Source organism: Pteropus medius, unplaced genomic scaffold (assembly GCF_902729225.1).
Source record: "Pteropus medius unplaced genomic scaffold, Ma_sr-lr_union100, whole genome shotgun sequence".
Lineage (NCBI taxonomy): Eukaryota > Metazoa > Chordata > Mammalia > Chiroptera > Pteropodidae > Pteropus > Pteropus medius.
The window spans coordinates 1,903,892-1,926,067 of record NW_024350926.1 but is presented as its reverse complement, the minus strand read 5'-3'; the positions used below and the strand labels follow the sequence as shown (position 1 = coordinate 1,926,067).

The following is a 22,176-nucleotide window of genomic DNA, read 5'->3' as shown; positions in this document are numbered from 1 at the left end:
ATTCTAGGAGTGGGGTGGGGAATGGGACTTTGATTATCTGCCTTCCCTCTCACCCTGTTTTTCTCTGTCATACCATTATGTCTGGTGTACTCAAGATTAGATCTTCTCTGGCTTAATTTCTTTGGAAAATAATACTGTTTTCTTCAGGGGAAAAATAGTCACTGATCTCGCTGTACAGTGGCTGTGTAGTGAAGGAGGCTGGTGATCAACCAATCCATAGAGGTATTTAAGGTGGCAACCTGTTTTTAGCCTCACTCCCACTCTTGCTTTCAAGTGCTGAATTTCTCAGGGGCTGTGCATGGCACATGGCTCTTTTCTGGCCATAATCCCTTTCTGCAGGCTGTAAAGTTGGAACACTGTACTCTATTTTATGACAGTTACTTTTCACTTGATTTCATCTTCCAGAAATATGTTGAAATCTCTCATCTGCTGTTATCTTCTCTCCCATTCTCTCTTTCTTACTGGTTGGATACCATTTTAGTTCTTTTTTTTTTTTTTAAATATTTATAGGTTTGGGGAGGGACCAAAGATAAATGACAAACCTTCATGTTTAACTGGAAGTCTACCAGTCCCTCAATTTTCAGAGGAGAAAAAGGAAACTGGGAGGTTGAGGGACTTCCTCAAGGTTACACATTGTGGAGTGAAGAGTACAGGCTCTTGAGTCAGACAGGCTAATTTTTAATATGGGGTTTATGTCTTACTACTTATTGGACTCTGAGCAACTTATTTACCTACTGTTAAACCTCAGTTTCCTCATGTATAAAATAAGGTTAATAATAGAACCTACCTTCTAGGGTTGTAATGAGGATTGAATAAACTACTTCATATAAAGTGTTAAAAGCAATGCCTCACTGAATAATATGTGCTGAATACATATTAGCTATTATTTTTATTACTATTATTATTGTTTATTAGGCCTTGCCTTGCTGAGCTCAAAAACTACCCTTAGGGATGTAGAATTCATAGGACATCATTAGTCCTTTTTCTACTGCTAGCATAAACACTATACATGTCAGCCATATTTTTTATTTCAGTGCGTTTTCTCTACTCATTACATGTATAACAGAACCAGAGTCATTCCCTTTTGTTGAGCCAGTCATAATTAATTCTGGGCTTCCGTTTAGTGAATGTGTGGGCACGAATGAATAAAATTACTTTCTTGATGCAACCCAAGTCAGGTGTGATAGAAGAAAACACCATAATTGGCATGGAAGGACTTGGGCTTAAACTATCCCTGGCTATTAGGTGACTGCAATCAAGTTTAGAGATCTGGCCTGACCTCCTCAGTGTTCCATAGGAGAGAGTGTTTTTCTTGTGCAAGCCATTTCCAGAGCTGAGAAGAGTTCCCTCCTTCCAGGAAGGTCTGAGGGTGTTATCATTGTATTCCTCAGACTGCAGACACTAGGGAGCATGCTCTAGCTTTGGAACCTTTAACCACAGGGGTTTAGTTGAGGTCAGAAGAGATCCTGGACACCCGACTGAGAGTTTATCCAGTGTTGGTCCAAGATGTTTCCCTTCAGGAGTGAATCCCTGGGGTGTTCAATGAAATACTAAAAAACAAACACACACACACACACACACACACACACACACACACACATAAACCAGCCTGCTAGGGAAAAGAAGTGCCTAGGAGTGGCAAAAGAGGACAAGTGGAATTAGGAAATCAGATAATCACCTAGTGGAAAAGCCAGGTAGGGGTGGGATGGTTTCTACTTGTTCTGTTTACTTTTGCTCCCACAACCCGGGCTTCATTTAACTCCCTGTTAAAATAACCAGATTGGGTCCAAGATGGAATCACTCACACTAAGCCCCATGTCAGTAAACCAAAAATTGACTAGTTTCTATGCTCCCAGAAAAGGCGGGCCTAGGTCAACCGTTCAGTGCTTGTCTGCTCAGCACAAGTTACCTATCTGGGCTCTAAAACTTCCCTTTGCTCCATATAAGGAAAGTAACCCTGCAAAACCGATCAGCAAATGCTCAGTATAACTTTCTTGTTCCTGCTTCCTTCTGCCTATGAAATCTCTTGCCTTGTACAGCCCTCTAGAGCTCCTTTCTATCTGCTGATTGGTTGCTGCCTAGTTCACGAATCACCCAATAATGCCAATAAGATATTTAAAATTTATTCAGTTGAATTTTGTTCTTGAACATCCCCATGGTAAACACAGGAAGAGCCAAAACAAGGAAGGAAAAGCCCAAAATGCACAATGAGTTTGGAAGAACAAGAAATGTCCCTGTGTCATCTGCTACTTAAAGAGATTATTATTTTCACATTTTTTGTTGATTTATCTTAATCTCATGGTTTCAGCATGGCTTTGACCATCTCAGCACAGGTATGATTCTGTATAATTCTTAAGTTGAATATCAAATTCCCCTTTCCTTCACCAGAACATTTCCTAAAATCAATGATAAAATTCTAACAAAATCAGAACCCGTGTGTTATCCACGTTCTATATCTGGCGCATTATCTGTAGTGCTAATATTTGATTCTTGACCCTTGAGATAAAGACATGAAGTATTGGCCTGTTTCTCATCAAAGAACCTCTGTGGACATGGACTCATTCTTCCCTAATGGTGAACAAAACCAGCTGTGGGCTCCTGTCAGTGAGGGGACAGAAATAAGAAGTGGCTTATTCAGACTCTTCTGGTAAACCATCACAATACAAGCAGTATCAACAGTTGTTTCCCCACTTGAATTGTTAGTGCCTTAAACATGAATCAGTGCCCAGCTGACAGTTTCATTAGAATTTGGGAGGCCATGTTGGTGCTCCATCTGGGAGTCTGTGACATTGGTAAAACTGTGGGAACTTCAGAGTCTCCACTTACTGTTTTAGCTTTCATTTCTAAGTAGTACTATTAATGTATTACAAGAAAGGCGGGGGATCGTGGGGGAGAGAGAGATGTGGTGGTGGTGGGGATATCCTCTGTTGTTTCCTTTGTGAGCAAGCATTTTCCCACAGAAAAGTTAAAAGTTTCAGATTACTTAAGAAAGGACGTTAAGTGTGTAATCAGCCATTTAAAGTGAATGGAAACCTTAAAATTTGTCAGTGTGCCTACATTTAGCCTACATTTTAAGCGGTGAGTAGTGTAAGATGAACAGAAGAGAGAGAAGCATATGAGTCAGTGAGTTGGTTATAGAATTAAGAATAACAAATAGGTATATCTCAGGGTATTCAAAATACAGACTACTGTATTTTGGGGCCTGATATTGGGGTAGGTATTAGCCGAGATCTGTTTTCTTTTTCTTTTTCCAGAATTTAAACCAAAACATGGCACAGTGTTGCTTATGCTTATCAGTTCTAACAATGTTTGGTATAAGGAGAGGCAGAAATGAATAGCTAAATGAGGCTATAGAATGATTTTCAGGTTTCTTTTTGTCTGAGAAGACAGTAGAGAGTTAAGATAGAAGGCTGTGGAGTCAGATGACTTGGCTCTAATCTTGGTGTTACAGGCTAGGGTTTTTGGATGGAATTTGGTGTGCATGGTATTTATAAGGATTGACTCCTGTGGATAAGAGAGGGAGGAAGCAGGCTTGGCCAGAGGGAGGAGGAGAGCAACAATGTAGGTCCAGCAAAACCTTAGCCCACCCTGTGGGGAGCCCTGCTATGTGTGTGACCCATTACACCTGTCTCAGAGATCTCAAAAGGCTAGACGTTAAAGCTCAATGATAATCAGCCATTGGGTTTGGGCTGCTCTGAGAAGGATGTGTTCTGGGTGAGGTGCTCTATACAGCCCAGGAAGACTCTGAATGAGCTGACAGCTTGAGGCTGTTGCTGATAGCACTCACAGAAGCTGAACAAGTTCTTCCTTGAAAGAGTTTTGGGTGACACATTTTCATGTCTGCCACACCTGGCTCCCTTTTTAGAAGCTATGTAACCTTGGACATGTTACTTAAAGTCTCAATGGGGAAAATGGGGATAATAATATTACCTATCTTATAAAGTTTTTGTGAGGATTTAGTGAATTATTGTAAAGCCCTTAGAACTGTACTTTGCCCATAGTAAGCACATATAATAAATGTTAGCTATTATTCTATTTAAATAAATTTTTCCACCCCCGATGGTATCCCATTTAATGGAGAAGGGTTGTAGCATTTTCAGACTTTGTAAGACACAATTCACACTCTGGGAAGAAGGTCACGACAGCCCTTTGAAAAAGAAATCATAATTGGGATACTTCATGTTCTCCCCTTGTCTCTCTTGATATTATGTGATCTATACTGCTAGTAGAATGTGCTAATGACCTCTGAGTAATAGAATACTAACAACTCCTAATAAGCTGAACATTTTAGTCAGAGAGCTATTTAGAAGTGATTTGTAAATTACATGATTCTGATATGTATGCACTCCCCTCATAAAATAATATTTAAGGATTGATAATTAAGGGCATTGATCTTTTACCCTCTTATGATTCATAAATGCTCATTTCTACTGTTTCATAAGAGTCTCAATGGAATTTTAAGGCTTGTTGGAGTTTTTTCAGTTTCTATAGCTTTGATTTTTTTTCAAATTTTCTTTGAAAAGCACTGAATATATCAAATAATGCCCTTTAAATTCTATTCATGACTGAATTTGAAAGGATTATGCTCTCGTCTAAGAAGTGGCAAATTACCAATGATGATGATACATTGAATTATCAACTGGGGAGAACTATTGAAGAAAATGGGTGGGGATGAAGAGATGGGAAAAAGGAGAATCTGCTAGAAATAATGACCAATTACTTCTTTCCATCTATTTGTTCACTTAAAAAATATTAATCTAACACTCACTGTGTCCTAGTCAGGATACTGGGTGCTGGGATGACTAGAACATGAATCCTTCTTTTGAGGAGTTTATGGTCTATTAGGGGTCGTAGTTGAGGGGGTGACGTTGGAAAGATTATACAATATTCTGGATATAGTAATAAAGATACAAGGTGACATTGAAGTGGGAGGCCTGCCTTTAGAGACTGGTCTTTGGAATAGCAAAGAATGAAGTGATGTCAGAGATACCATGGATATAAACAAGAAGTGCTTGACCATCAATTTGCTGAGGGAATAAGACAGAGGACCACTCAACAAGTGTTAGAGTTTCAAGCCTGGGTGGTGGGAGGAAGAGAATATCCTTAGAAAAAGCAGGATATCTGGGGAAGATGATAGATTTGGTTTTAGACATGTTAGTTTTAAGTACATTGTAACGTACCTATCAGGTAAGTATGCAGGCTTGCGAAAGGAACTCATGGATCAGAAAAGAAAAGAAAACTAAGGTTGTGTTGTTAAAGTTGAAAACAAAGTATACATTTATTAAGTTTAATGGTTTGAGATCAAATGTGACTGCAAATCCCAAAGTAAAAATTTCATATTTCATTCAATTGAATTTTATTCAGTTGAAGTGGCTGAAATGAACCACATAATTATATGGTTAAAGCTCCATTTGCTGGTGTGTCTGTATTTGATTTGCTTAATTTTTCCTCTTTTTAAGAGTGCTAAGCTCAAAAGTATTAAGCCTACTAATCTTTTTGAAAATATGAAGTATCATTTTCTTGTCAAAATTCAGCTAATGAGAACTACATGCAGTAAAGAGTGACAAGCTGCTTTCCTCAAGCCCCAGCCCATCCTAATCCTCAGAGCTAACGACTGCTAGCATTTGGTGTGGATCATTTTGGTCTTTTCGTTTCAAATGTAAACACACATCTGTATGTTTATGTACATGAGTTCATACCATATACATTGCCTTGCATCTTACTTTTTTGCACAGAATAATATATTGTGGACCCTTTTCCTTGTTGAAACACATACATCTTATCCTTTTTAGTTACCGTATAATATATACCTTTGTGTAGATGAATTATAATTCATTTAACCATTCCTCTGTGGATTCATGTTTACTTTACTGTTTTTCAAATTACAAAACATGTCTGCAAACATTCTTGCACATACCCCTGTATACTTGTTCTAATAAGTGTCCTGAAAGTGGAATCGCTAGGTCAAAGGGAATCCACATTTTAAATGTTGATGCGCTTGACAAAATGCATTCAAAGAGGTTATATCAATTTATACCCCGCTTTTAAAGGCTCCTTTTTTCTTTCAGTAATTATAGCTGATTTTTATTGAGTTCTTTCTACATACGAAGGAATTTGCATAGTTTATTTCATTTAATCCTTAAAAGAGTCCTTTGAGGTAGATGATGTTATCTTCATTCCATGGTATAGGGAACTACGGCTCAGGGAGATTAAACAAATATGATGCCCAAAGTCATTCAGGTAGTGAGCAGTAGAGTCATTATTTGAAACCAGTTTGATATTGGAAATCATATCTTTAATTACTATCCCATCCTGCCTTTCCAAGGAACAAAAGACCACAAATCTGCAGATTACAGGGGCCTCTACAGTGCTGTGTTTAAGCCTCAGATTTGGTTCTGACCTTCTTGGATGCTAAAAAGAAGGGGAAACAATCAGTTACATAGAAGTAATTTTAAAGGCTTCTTTTTAATTAGGCTGTAATTTCCTTATGCCTGTAGCTCTCCAGCTACCTTGTCCTGCATTCTGCTTGAGAGAAGCCATGTCAAAGACCCTTTGTTGAATCACATCCCTAAAGACCCAAGTTCCTGAGGGACAAGAGCTCAGGCCAACCCTGTGACTATCTTCAGCATCTGCTGACATTGGCACAGTCTGTGTCCATTATTCTGAGGCAACAGGTTATCTGGGCAAGGGGGACAGAGGAGAGGAGCGTACCTGAGACCCTTTGATTCTTCATGTGAATATTTTAAAACCATTTAAATAGATTTCTTTTTATCCCCTAATTTCCCATTGATGACAGCACTGAAACTACTTCTCTCATTTTTCAAATCAAAGCTTCCTAAAGCAAAATGACCTGGGTACTGAACAGCTCTTGAAGCTCGATTAATCACAAGGCGGAAGGGGTGGGAAGCCCAATAAATAGTTCAGGGAGTGGAAAAGTACTTAAGACTCAAAACCACCTCTCCTTTCTGCCAACCTTTTTACACTGCTGCCTTGAGGCTTTTTTTTTTTTCTTTATGAAGAGTCCTTTTATTTTTTTCCTCAGAAATGATTTTATAAGTACCTTCTTTTAACACACACCTATTGCTTTCTCTCAAGAGACCTTCCTGGAGACAGGCAGCTATGCCCTGGGCCCTTACAATGCATCTGTCCTCAGAAGATGTGACCCTGAGAAGGCACCTTGAAGTTTGGAGCTGTAGCCCACACTGGGACAGCCTCCGTTAGCTTTAGGAACTGGAGTGATGTAGATTGAAATCCTGCCTCAGCCATTGTTACCTGTATGACATTGGGCATGTGACTTAACTTCTCTGAGCTTGCTCATCTGTAAAGCCTTGATGTTCCTATAGGGATAATGCCTGTCTCCCAGGGCTAATTTTAGGGTGAGTGATAATTCTCTGTCTCTTTTTGTCAGAACTTCCATAGAGCAGTGGCTGGGGTGATCATATGGTTACTTTGTGAAGGTTTGGTAGGTGTTGGGGCTTTGAGGCTGCTGCTCTCCAAGGCTCTTTACATAAGTTGGATAAAACACTGATTACTCATTTCAAAGCCTGGGATAGGGTGCTGATAGAGATTATATGGAGCGGAGCCTCTAAAGCCTCTGCAGGCCCCTTTGGTGCATCTACTGCTCGGTTACTTTAGCTCCATAAAACTTGGACAAGTTGCTTGACTTCTTTCTTTCCAATTATTTTAGTTGTGAAAAGAAGATAATAATAGTCTCTCCTGCATATAGTTGCTATGAGGATTAATGAGAACTTCGTATCACCATTGCCTGCTTTATTTTCTGTTTAGATACCTTTCATGAACTCACTTACTTTAGTTTCCTTGTTTGTCTTCATAAGTATTCACCTTTCCCTAAGTAAGCTGCATGAAACCAGAGGTTTCGTCTATTGTGCTCACTGATCTATTGGGTAACACAATGCCTGACACATAATGGATACTAAATAAATATTTTATTGAACGAATGAATATGCAATGCATAGAACAGTGGCTGAAACATAGCAAGCATCTATCTCAGAATAATATAAGAGATCATATAGTGTACCTGGCACAGTACATAATAGGCCCTCAATAAATGACAACTGGATTATGTACGAGTAAGATTGTCAAACATTCTCAGATAAAGTGTCCTGTGAAGAAAGCACGAACCGTAGTAGTTCTCATCAACTCTGTGTTTGAGCTCATCAATTAAAAAAATTTTTTGGCTTTATCCTTGGGTGAGAGGCTGAACAAGCAGTGAACATTAGGAAACAGTAGCTATTTTTAAGTGAATTGAGTTCATGCATCCAAAACCTATTTAGTGAGTTCTTAATTACAATGTTCACACTCTGCTGGGCGTGGAGGTAATGAAAAAGAAAGATGCAAATGGCTTCCTGTTTCTTCTGCTGCAAAGGAAGATTCATCAGGGCAGAGACCACCACTCTCTTCTTCATTGTTGACTTCTCAACACCCATTCCTGCTCCTTGAGCATAATAGGTCTTCCATACATATTTTTGAAAAAGTAGGTGAGTTTATGAACTAGTGAGGATGATTAAACAAACTTCTAAAATATAAAGCCATATGTGGTAAGTTTGAACTAAATGGTCTGGTAAGTTGTGGAGGGAATACTTATTCTGGCCAAGGAGGTCACTGAAGACTGATGGTTGAGGAACTGTTTGAGTTGGATATTAAGGATACGTAAGACTCTCCAGGCTAGAGAAAAGGAGTAATAGTGTCTGAAGAGAATAACGAGTAGTGAGCCTGTTGAATTGGGACATGTGATGGGCCTGTACAAGTTAGGGCTAGAAAGATGAGTCTGGATGTGATCCTGGGGGATCTGTAGTGCCCAGTTAAAATGTTTAGACAGTTTATCTGACAAAGGAAACATCCTCTACCCTCCAGGATCAAAATGATGATAGTTATAGGAAGATAAATTGGCCCATGTTCTTAGGTGGTAGACAGTGGAGATGAAAGAAAAGATGTGAGGATTATCTTAAAGAAACAGTCAACAAAATTGATAACTGATAAAAATGGAACGAGTATGAGATAAGGAACCAATGCAGATTTGAGTTTGGGTGATTCAGAGAATGGCGGTATCATTAATAGAGATAGAAATTCATGAAAAGAGGACTTTTTTGAGGGAGAAGATGATGAGTTTGGTTTATAACCTGTTGAGTTTAAGGTCCCAATAGAACATGCAGTTTGTGATGGAATTTAAGACTAAAGGCAGGATTAGGATGTAGTTTTCACTCATTCATTCGTTTGAGTATTTATTGAGCATCTATGCCAGACACTGTATCAATCATTGGTAATACAGAGATGAAAAGTATAAACCTTGCCCCTTGGAGTTTCCTTTTGCTATATCTAGCTTTTGAGTCAGGATCAAGAGGAAGGCACTCCTTTATTGATACATAGTTTTATATGATCAAGGTCAACAATATAACTATTGTAATGTGCATGAATGTTTATATTTTTCAGCTCTGCTATGATTATAGGCTTGTATTAGAAGGAGTTTCATCATACAGATGTATTGCTTATAATTTATAACTCAAGGTTCAAGGAAATCCTGATGTGATTATCAGAAGAAAGTTTGAGGAACTGTATGTGTCCTTCACTTTGACTCATAATTGGGTCATCTCACTACATATCTAACACAGTGAAATGGCACTGGAAAAAGAGCCAAAAATACCAATTCCAGTGTGCTCCAATGAATTTGGAAGGCTTTCGTTTCTCACTGGGTTTAAATTCTGTGGATAGTTTCAGGAAGAGTGTCAATCTGGAGTCTTCTTCAAAGGGGAAACAGTACCACCTACACTCAGCCTGGAAGAAGCAGCAATGACTATTTAATGAGATTCTTGTTATTATTTTTCTGTTGAGAGAGAATGGGATATTGCAGTCAAGGTGAGGAAAACTGTAGGGAGAAATCAGGAGGCAGAAATGCAGGGCAAATGGGGAGAAGAGTCTTGAGAAAAGGGGATGTGAGTTTAATTTTAATCGTGCACTTTAACTTCATTATCCTATTTTATTTGCACAACAGCATGCAAGTTTAAATGATAATTACGTTTCCTACTTCACAGAAGAAAATTGAAGCTCAGAGAGGTTAAGTGACTAAGGTTATAGGACTAAAAGCTAGAAAGCTGAGGCTTTACCCATAGCTTTGTTACCATGTCTGGGATTCTTTGCACTGTATTGAACTGGAAGACGCTGCATGCTCCATTGCTTTGTCCCACTGCTGCACCTTTGCTCAGGCTTGCAGCTGGGCTTAAATGTCCTTCCCTCTTCATCCAAAGTTCAAACCTTTTTTATACTCACATGTCACCTTCTCTATGGAACGTTTTTGGACCCTATCAGCTAGCACTCAACAGCTCTTTGTCTTTACCTCTCGTACGGAGGCTATTTTTCTTGATGGATTGTGTCACTATCTCTTAGCATTATAGTAGTTATGTATGTAGATGTTTGATCTCTACGGATAGATGGTAAACCCCTATGGATCTGAATCACCTTTACTTTCTCACAGTACTTAGCAGAATGCTTTGTAGCTATTTAATAAATATATATTGAATGAGTGAGTGAGTCAGTGAGTGAGAGTGAGTGAGTGAAGTAAGTGAACGAGACTTCAGGGCCTCTGATCTGAACCAGTTGGATGACTTCTAGGAGTCCTCTTGCCTCTCCAGTTTGGGGGAGGGCTGACGTCACCTGGGTGTTATGGAGGTTGAATAGCTAGATGAAATAAAGAGGGTAAGGTTTGTTTTACTTACGATGACTATCTGAAGGTCTTAAGAAAACACTTCTAATCCCTTAGCTCATGTACACTGGAATAATTAGCACTCTGGGCTGTGTACTTGTGTTATCTGGCACAAAGAGAACAAAAATGTATGAAGTCAAGGGGATTATAAGGAGGTCAGAAAAGATCAAGGATAAATTGAGACCATGGTCTTTTCCAGTCATTTTTACAGTGGATACACACCGTAATAGGCTAATGTCTGAACTATCCATTTTGGAGTGCTGTGATGCTGTCTGCTGCTAGACTGCCCGGTGTGCTTGGAGCAAAGGCAAAAAATTCAGTGGCTCCATGGCTCACTTCCAGCATACTGTGCTAAAGAAGTTTAGCATAGCAGTAAGAGAGAACTGAAGATTAAGGATGAGAAAGCAAATGGAACTGCTGCCATATCCCTGGATAAAATCATCTCTGTGCCCAAAAACTATTAATCACCCTCTCAACCATCAAGGGGAGGAGGCCAGGAGAGCAACTCAACCGTAGCATCTTCTGTAACTGCTTTGAAGGGGAATTAAAAATTATTCAACTTTGAATCTTGGAATGAAGTGATGTGGGTTTAAAGTATGAAAACCTGGTGACCATGCTTTTAAGGAATCCATATACACGTTGTGCAATACCTGTTCTGGCATGTTCTTTCACTACAGTTTCCTGAAGAACTAATAATTAGCTCCCTTATAGCAATGATTGTAAAAAGTAGAACCCAGGAAATTCAGACTAAAGTGCATTAACAGTATTTTGATCAAGCGAATTAAAATCAGCAGGACTCTAGAATTTAAAAAGCAAACCATTCGAAGGCAGTTATTTTTTACAGCCAAACATTCTTGAAAGTGATGTTGTAGACAGATTGCTGTAAATAGTTTTAAATCCAGTAGGGACAATGTTGTACCTGGGGTCATAAAAATATCATAAAAACAATGGTAATACTAAATTTGAATCCTCTACAGTAATTGAATATGGAAAAATTGTGGTCCAGATTAGAGCACCTGGAGTGATCGAGTAAGGTTATACATTTAAAAATACTTTATAAAATATAAAATATTACATAAATTCTGGCTATTATTAAACATGGAGATAAGGGTATATTGATTAGAGAGGGTTGTTCCATAAAGCATACGCAAAATAGAGCTTTATTATGTTAAACTTTTGAACTACAGTTAATATGCTAAACATTAAACATCTAATTAGTGGCAATTTTTCTTGGTTTTCTAGAAATTGCTTTTTTTAAAAAAGTATAGTTTTAAAGTATTCCAGATATTTTTAAAAATTAGAATTGCTCTTAACATATTTCTGATGAGGAAGTTGATAACTTAAAATAATTTGATTAGGGCTATAGCTCAAGTAGCAAATGCTTAGATTATTTCGGTACGTCTAACGATGCTTCCCCCCCATTTTTTGAAAAGCAAAGGTTTTTCCCTACCCAACATAATAGTGCTTTTTAGAGAATCTTGAACTTTGGGAATTTTGAAATGAGTTTCATTCTGTGTGCAATTTTTTATTTTAAAAAGTTGCCACTAATTTTGTCAAATGTGGGAAATTTATGCTGAGTTTTTAAGCCTAGCAAGTGAAATTAGATTTTTTTTTTTTTTAAAAAGGAGATATGAGTTAGTTTTCCTTATGCTGGAACATAATGTTTTACCCTTTTTGTCCAAAACTAAACATGGACCATTTAAGCTAAAGCATTTGTTAGATTTACCAGTGACTAAAGACAGATTTGGGAGAGACTTTGAGGAAAAGCCTTATACCATTGGCAAATCTGATTGTAATATATGAGAGGATGAGTTTTATAAAGGTGAATGTAGAATTTAATAGAGAGGAAATAGAAAAAGACTTAAAATATAAGAATGCAAAATACAGGCAACACAGGCTAACTTAAAAGGGACCTGAGAATTCATAGCCTTATTAAAGTTCTTTGCCTCATGCTTACTGAATTTTTCCTACAATTACCTGAATGAAGGATGAGCTCAAAATAAATGAACAGGACATTGTTGCTTTCCCCAGGCAATGTTGTGGCTATATCAGGATATGCGTAGGAGGTTGTAACAAGGCTGCTGGGTGAATTTTAATTTAAAATTTAAAAGTATCATGTTAGTTCTTCATAAACAACGAGAATAACAAAAAGCTATTTTCAGGTTTCATTTTGGTCCTAGATATTTAAGAAAAATTTAAGAATCCTATACACACAAGAAAGAAATAGAATCATTGAACACCTGTAGGTGTTTCAAAAAATTAATTGTGGTCAAATTTCATCCTATAGGATTCATGGAGCTAAATGAAATAGAAAAGTTTAGTTTCAGTTAATCTTAGGGAGCATTGCTTCCATCAGTAAGATATATGATTTTTGTGTTTACTTTGATTCTCTTCATCATTGTATTTTTTTCCCCGGCCATATCTCTTCATCCTCCTCTTGGCGAAATCACCCCAATATTTTTTATTGAGGTGATTTTTACAAATAGTGACATGTACACATCTTAAGTATATAATTCAATGACTTTTGACAAATGCATACACTTATATAACTGTCATCCCGATCAAAATAAAGAATATTTTCATCACCTAGAAAGTTCCTTTACTCACCCAGGAAGTCAACTCCCAAACCTTGTTATGATTTCCATCACCATAAATTATTTTGCCTGTGTTTGAACTTCATGTACATGGAATTATTTAGTATGTATTTCTGTGTGTTTGGCTTCTTTTGCTCAACATATTTTTGAAATTTGTTCAGTTGCTGTGTGTATCAAGAGTCCTTTCCTTTAAATTGCTAAGTAGTATTCTATCTTCTGAGTAGTATCCACTCTTCTATTGATCGGTATTTGTATTATTTCCCATTTTTTGCTTATTATTAATAACATTGCTGTAAACATTCTTGTACTAGTCTTTTTGTTGATATATGTTTCAAAGTTTTTGAGTAAATGCCTAGAAGTGGAATTTCTGTGTCATAGGGTAGGTGTATGTTTAACTTTATAAGAAACTGACAGACAACTGATTTCAAAAATATTTGTATTGTTTACAATTCTACCAGCAATATAGGGTATTTCAGTTGTTCCATATCTTTGTCAATATTTGCCACTGCCATTTTAATTTTAGCCATTCTAGTGGATATGAAATGGTAACTCATCGTAGTTTTAATTTGCATTTCCCTAGTAACTAAAGAGATTGAGAACATTTTCATGGCTTATTGATCATTTGTGTACACTGTATTTCTCTACTTTCATTCAAGTCTTTTGCTTTTTTATATTTTTTTGTCTTTTTGTTATTAATTTATAAGAAGTTAAAAATGTTCTGAATATCAGTCCTTTGTTGGACTAATAGTACTTTGTATTATAAATATTTTTTTCCCTGTGTTTTTATTATTCTCTGAGAATTTCTGGGTCCTAGGATATAGGTATATTTAATTTAACTAAGTAATTAGAGGTTGCTCTCCAGAATGGCAGTAGTCTGCACTCCTACTAGGAGTGCATATTTCTACAAACATTTTGCATTATTTATCTTTCTCCTTGTTACCAATCTGCAAGGCTAAAGTAAGAACTCATTGTTCTTTATTTTTAATTTCTCTGATTGCCAGTGAACTGGAAATCTCTTCTATGCCCATTGTCCTTTTCAGTTTTCTCTTTTGTAGATTGCCTATTCATATCCTCTGCCCATTTTTCCTATTCGTTTATCTTATTTATTTGCAAGAGTTATCATATATTCTATATGTTAACCAGCTTAAGAAGCTAAAATACCTTATTTATAATTTATCAATGTTATCAATGTTATCCTGTTGAAAACAATAATTTGAATAATACAATTCTAAAGTTATTATTTATTTCGTTAGATCACAAAGGTATTTTCTTATGTTTTCTTTTAATTTTATATTTTATATTTCACAAGTTGGCATGTAATCTATTTGGAGTCTGTCTTTGATTATGACATTAGGTAGGAATCTACTTTTATTTTTCTCCACATCATTAGCTATTTTTTAAAATAAGGAGCTAAGTAATTTGTCTTTATTATATGTTAGGGTCCTGATTCTGAGTTTTCGTATTTTGTTCCATTGATGTTATTTTTTTCTTGTTCTAGAACCAGAATTTTTTTTAAATTAATATGGCTTTGTAGTGTGTCTTACTATCTGGTAAGCTCTCCTATTTATCTGTTTAGGCTGGCTTATCTATTTTTTGACTTTTAAAATTTCATATAAACTTGAAATAAGTTTAAGAAGTTCCTCAAAAAGAACTTGACTATCAATGATGTCTTTATAATTTTAAGTTGTCATATTCAAGTATAGTGAAATGACTTTCCATTTATGCAGTGAAGCTTCTATTTTCTTTACTAGAATTTTAAGTTTTTTTTTTCCACAGAGTGTTCTTGTGCATCCTTGTAGTGAAATACTTGATAGAGTTTTGTTGCTCTGCTGAATGATCTTATTTTTTTATGATGTTTTCTAGCTGATTATTGCTGGTGTGAGAAATGCTATTGATTTTTATTGATGACTTTGCATTTTTACTGTGTTCTTTATTTAGTTCTAATACACTCATTTACTGTCAGTTGATACACTAGTATTTTCTAGATTGATAATCATATCATCTGCAAATAATATTTTTGTTTCTTCCCACCCCATCTTTATACCTCTTATTTCTTTTTCTTTCCTTTTAGAGTTAACTATAATCTCTAAGACCAAGTTAAATTCATGGTGGCACTCTGGGTATAACTTTGTTGATTAAGTATATGCTTGCTAGAGTTTTGATGTAACCTTTACCAAGTTAAGAAAGTTCTATTTGATTTCTAGTGTTACTAACAATTTTGAATAATCAAAAGTATTGAAGTTATTCAAAATCTTAAAAAAAATTTTTATAATTGTGACAAAACTTACCACCTTACCCAGTTTTAGTGTATAGTTCAGTGGTAGTGAGTACATTCACATTGTTGGGCAGCCATCACTACCATCCATTTCAACAGTAAATATTTTCTACTCAGAGGTCATAGATATATTATTCTATATTTTCTTTGAAAATGTTTTAAGTTTTGCCTTTTACACATGAATTTATCTTAGATTGATTTTTTTTTTTGGTTTGGTGTGAGATAGGAATTAAGTTTTATTATTTTCTTATAAGCGGTTGTTTTAGCACTATTTATTTAAAAGTTTACCCTTTCCCCCAATAACCTGCAGTGCCATCTATCATATATAATTTTTTAGAGAGATAGGGAGAATATTTAGTTTTTTATTTAATTGTGGTAAAATGGACATAGCACAAAATTTATCGTCTTAACCATTTTTATTTTTTATCTTTATTTATTTATTTATTTTTATAGCAGAAAAAACAGCTTTATTAGAAGGGAAAGTAAAACAACAGAACACTTCCAGACATGGAAGCAGGCCTGAGCAAGAGAAAAGCAGCCCGAAAGACTCAAGGGCTCAAGGGCCTTAACCATTTTTAAATGTACAGTTCAGTACTCTGAGCGTATGAGATTTTAGAGGAGATTATCTTTTATCGATTTAAGTTTTTATTGGACTATAGTTGGAAAACTGAGTATGTAAGATACTGATTATTTAGAATTATTGTTTTATATGACCTATCACATTCAATTTCCATTAATATTCTAAGCATGCAAAAAAAAGACTAGTCACTTTTCTATAAATCTATGTTTTCTTTTTTTTAAATTTTAGGATCAATTTGGGAGCAGGGAACCAGTAGCCCATGCAAATTAAACATCTTGAAACAGGTTACTTTCATTTTTATACATTTAAGTTCCTATTAAATTAGTAATATGAGATTTTGAACCATTACAAAAAGATGTTCTTAGTGAAGTCAACATATAGATTTAGACATTTTTCTATTGTCATAGAAATAGTGTATTTTGTTTCCTCAATTTTTCTGAAGAGATGGAGTTTTGGAAAGTTTAAAACTAAAAATCTTGAGACAGCTCAGAAATAAGTACAAGATTAAGATTATTGGGCCCATCTTTTGGAAAGGACTTTGCCTCCTTCCCATCCCTTTACTCTGCTTCTCACCTCTCCTCACCAGCCATACAGTATAGAAACTTGGCTGTATCTACATGACTTCTCTTATTTTAACCTGAAGGACTTGTGCAAATAATAAAAATGGTGAGCAATTACTTTCCAAGGAGGGGGATTCTGTTAACTGGGATGCTGTTTGTTTAGCAGAATCTTAGATGAATTGAGATATGCAGATCTGGAGGATAGAAGCTGGTGACTTGTTTTTCATAATTGTGGAGGGAGGTCCCAGGATAAGAGGAAAATGCCCTTAGTTAGCTGGACTTTGGAAGGACCGAAGTATCAAAAGGGGCATATTTAAGTTGAATCCCATAGGGTATATAATATATCTCCTTTGTCAGTTTTTCCTACGAAATCTTAAGTAAAATCTACATCAAAGACAATGTAAGAGGCACAGAGGACAAGTAATATTTATTATATCACTGAAACTGTAGGGAAGGAAAAACTTTTCTTCTACTCTTCTTATGTTCAGTGACTGGGGAGGTCTATGAATTAAACTGACAAAAGGCAGATTAACAGGAGAAAAGGCATACAAACATTATTGATATTAATATTTTTATGAGCACAGGGGCTTTACAGAAAAGAAGTGAAAAACCAGACAGGTGGTTAGACCTGGGAGCTTATTCACTTTTTTTAACGAAGGGCGATAAGCTGGAAACGTGACTAGACAAAGGGAAAGGAAGTTTTTAGGGGGATAATTGTGGAAAGGTGACTAGGAAATATATGGGGGAAACTAATAGTAAATGAGGGTTAATGCAGGCTCACCTTGGAATCATCTCCAGTGTTGAGTTGTTCCCCTCTTCTTGGTATTGAAGAGGAGGATACCTTTACAAATGGATATTTCCTTTATGGAAAGGAAATGTATGCCCTGCTTCTAGTCAGATAGGAGGGGAACAGAGAGCTCCTCCTGGTCTGCTGTTTCTCAGTTGCCTTCAGTTCAAAATAATTCTTATGCCAAAGTGGCATATTTTGGAGTGGAGTATTTTGATCCTCCTCAATACATTTTACAATCAACAAGTTCCTGTGTATCTTGCAGATGTTCTCTTGGCAAGAGTTCCTCAAGGTTTTAGATCCTTGCCTTTTTTAAGTTCAAGGCAATCTGCTGCTTGAGGCTGTCTGATTCCTCTCTCCCCTCCCCACCCACACCAGTCCTCCTAAGGAGCCAGTATTCACAGCAAAAGAATAAAGTTATCAGAAAGAGATTTCACTAGTCTGGGGAACCTAATTATATCAATTCAATCTGTCATTTTAGAAAGTTACCGAATTATCTCAAATGACACCAAAATCAGTTTCTAAAGCAAAGTCATGGTCATTGCCCTTTATCCCTCCCTCCCTTCCTCAGCACTTCCGCATTTGACTGGATTCCATCACAGGCACTGAGTTAGTACACCACCCCTATCATCTTAGCTTGTAATGAGCACTTATAATTGATGCACTACATGGAAAAAGTTATGGTTCTCTGTGATTTATAAGAGACATTTCGAGTCCCTGAACTCTTGAGCCAACTTATTATCAGCAAAGGGTACAAGGAAGGAAAACTGTTCTTTGGCCTGTTAACGTGCAACCCCTAGATCTCTGCTGCACATGAGGAAAGCCTCCACAAAAGCCTGGGGCTCTAAGAAGGCTTCCCTGTCAGTCAGGAGCTGGAGCAGCAGTCTCATGTTACCCACACTGCTCAGCGTGCCAGGGCTGAGCCTCCTCCTTAATGAAGGAGAGGCTCCTCGGCATCCCATGGTGCAGGAAGCAGGCAGAGCCCAACAGAGGTATATCCTCGCTTCCTCTTGTCCCTAAAACTTGGTTCAGTGTTTCTCTGTGATATATATCATTTCCCCTACCAGCTGTGAGGGCAGGAGGAAAAGCAATTAATTATTAATCACCAAGATCCCACTGAGAAGGGTCAAGCTACAGCAGAGTTTGACAAAGCAACAATTTTATTACCGCTGGAGTTATAAAAGTAGCTCAACATTTTAGGGCTATATTTGGGCTTATTCTTTTTAAGCCCTAAAAATCCTTATTGAAAATTACCATCTCAGAGATGATTAAATACTTTGCTTCCTTTAAATTTGAAGTTGCTTGAGTTCTAACAATATTCGAGTTTGGCAGGCTTTCAGTCTTCTTTGGGAAGGTGCAGCAAAAATGAATTGGAAAATGTATCTGCGCTTTTACAGAAGAGAAGAGAAGAGAAAGGTTCTCATTGCCTTTTATTATAACATCTATACTAGAATTTCGTCTTCACTGAAATCCGTGGAAAATCAGGAAAACACTTGACAGAATTAATGTAATGTAAATGGATTAAGAATATCTATAGAAATCCTGTTTATTTTATAGGATTAGTACTTCAGAAATTTTGAAGCGAGCATTGTTTCTTTTGGTGACTACAACCCTTCACCCCAAACCAACATTCTTGCAGGGGCCCACAGGTTACTGCCCCTGAATGACCTGATTGAGTAAATTAGTTTTCTCTATGGTTCCTACATATTAATTCACTCAATCAGTCAAGAAATATCTATCGAGTATCTATTATGGACCAAGGATGTAGTAGAGAATAAAGCAGATACATTCTCCTCCTTGTGAAGCATATAATGCAGCAGGGAAGACAAATACTGAATAATTAGAATTATTTAAACATAAATTGTAGTCATCACATCATTTTACCTTTAAATCCATGAGTACGTACATCTAAAAAATAATCTCACATTTTCTTACCTGAGATGTGAATTATAGTATCTGTGATACAGGCAGGAGGTGGTTGGCTTAGATACAAAGACCAGTCACCTTCCAGTTATATTACTGGTCTCATCTAGGGTAGAAGCTTTAGCAGTAGTTTGGTTAAGATCTTTTAAAAATGTTTTTGAGAATTGCTTTGGCTGAGATGGTAGAATGGGAGTAGGGAAGAAGGAAGAAAACTAAACTTAATAACTTTAATTTTACAGCATCAACTCAAATATCCTGAAAGCAGATGGGCACAAGGAAACACAGAAAGGCAAGGAAGGAAATCACTGGCAGGTTCAGACGAAATGTTCACTGGAGTCACTACTACAGCCTGAGGCAGGGAGGAGGAGGGGGCTCAGGTTTCTCCATTCCCCTGACGTTGTCTTTCATTTATACCCAAACACTCTTCTCTGGTCTCAAAAGGATCCTCCTGCACAAGGGGACTATGAGAAATAACTGATGTTTAAATAGCTTCTTGAGTGGTGTTCAAAAACAAAATTCAACTAAGTAAATGTGAAGATTTAATTGGCTTATTAAATGATTCATGGATCTAGCAGCATCCCATCTAGCAACCAGAAGGGGCTCTGAGGGGGTTACACAAAATGGAAGACTTTCATAGGAAGAAGGATGAGGCATATGGAGCTACTGACAAAAGAGAAGAAAGGACTATTTGGGGGCCAGGACACCTATTCTTTGAGAGAAGAGGAAAGGAAGGTTTTTTTTTTTTTTTATCTTGCAGATTGCCTCTTCTTTCTATGAAGATGAGTGGGGGGAGATAATATTAAGGATAGATAGAGAGGGCCCATATGACAGATTACATTACTGGTACTTGACCAGAAAATTCTAGACTGATTAAGATTACATTTCTGAGAGACACTGAAACTGCAATTTATATCAGGTATTAAATGTAAGTTTGGTCTCACGGGCTTTTAGAATGACTGATGCCATTTTGGACCTGTGATTTTTTTCTTTTACAGGTCAGACACTCAGGGGTTGCCTCAATAATCATGTCTAAACAAATTCTGTCTTGTAACTTCAGAAACCTCCCACCTAGGCTCTCAAAGCCAATATTGAGACAACAGAGCCCAATGATTAAAACATGAATTCTGAAGCCATGTCACCTGGTCACATGTGGGTTCTTCCACTCACTGGCTGTGTGACCTTAGGCAAATAATTTAACTGCTCAGTGCCTTCTGGTTTATCCATTTATAAAACGAGAATAGAAGTTGAATCTATCTCAGGGTTGTTGTGTCTCTGGCACAACGTTGGGACATTGTAAATGTTTTTAAAATAAAAAATATAGGGAGGAGGAGTGAGAGTGTGTGGACATTTGGCACCATGTTATTACCATTTAGAGTTGTTATAGCTATCCACACTTGCCACTGAATAGTTTCCAAGAGACCCAAACTTCCTAACAGGGTGCAGCCTGTTACATAGAGGAGTACAATGTGAAGGGGGTGCATGAGCACTGACAACTTTTGGGTCAGGATCCACATAATTGGTGCAATCTGCAGTGTCATTAAATGTGAGTAAATGGCAGCAGTTGTAGAGGATAGGACAGGTTTGCAGGAGCCACCACAGGTGGGCTCTCCACAGATGTGAGCTTTGTGTCCGGGCTCTGACAGACTTTGGAATTGTTTTTGACAGTGGGAAGAACAACTGCCCTTTCCTAGACTCTTGTCATACTAAGTCTGAAGTTAAATGCTGACATATTTGTGATAGCTCAGTTCATTTACCTTGGATAGCACAAATGTCCATAATTAGCCCTCAGTTTTTCAACATGTGGCATCTTTTCTATTCTTCCTTCTGCTGCCTGGACTTTGACAGTTTCTATATTGAGTAGCTCATACATGAGAAGGTATCAAATCAAATATGTCCATCTTATTAATATCCCTGGTGAAAGGATTTTAGGCTGGGAAACTACAAGCATTGGATCAGGCAAAGAGTTTGGACTAGCCTTATGTTATGGGTTGCATTGTGTCCCATTCCCCCTCAATCCTCCTCTGACCTTGCCACAAAAAAAGATATGTTAGGGTCCTAACCTCCAGACTTCAGAATGTTATCCTATTTGGAGATAGGATCTTTATACAGGTGACCAAATTACAATGAGATTATTAGAGTAGGCCTTCATCTAATATGCCCGGTGACTTTAAAAAAAAAAAGGTAGGCATACATACAGGGAATACCATGTAAGGAAATACAAGGAGAAAACAGCCATATGTAAGCCAAGTATAGAGGCCTGGATCAGATCCTTCTCTCATAGCCCTCAGAAGGGGCCAATCCTGCCAAAATCTTTATCTTGAACTTGTAGCTTGTAGAACTGTGAGACAGTACATTTCTGATATGTAAGCCAACGTGTTTGTGGTACTTTGTCATGGCAGCCCTAGGAAACTAATACTGGATTTAAATTCCTGCTTAACTATTTACTGTTCCTGGTACCACTGTTATTTGTGTCTCCCTAGTTTTCCCCAGCTAGGTGCCTAGGTGAGGATAATCAATGGATATGGGTAACAACAATGATATTTGGTTCCAGCTCTATTAGCAGAATTGCTAGACTTCAGTCTTCTCATCTATTTCTTTGATAGTCATTAAAAAGCCCTTGCTATAACATTTGGTGCTCATTTCACTCTGATCTATGGTCTTAGCCATTGCTATTGACCTAGTCAGGCTCAAAGAAGTCCTGTTTAAAAGGAACCTATATTTCTCTATTTGGCCAAACATT

At 37.1% G+C, this 22,176-nt stretch overlaps 1 long non-coding RNA gene across 1 annotated transcript in view; it reads left to right on the top strand.

Moving 5' to 3' along the window:
* LOC120585455 (uncharacterized) overlaps window positions 1-22,176 on the top strand; it is a 162,649-nt gene that overhangs the window by 1,110 nt on the left and 139,363 nt on the right. The gene's annotated exons all lie outside the window — the stretch shown is intronic.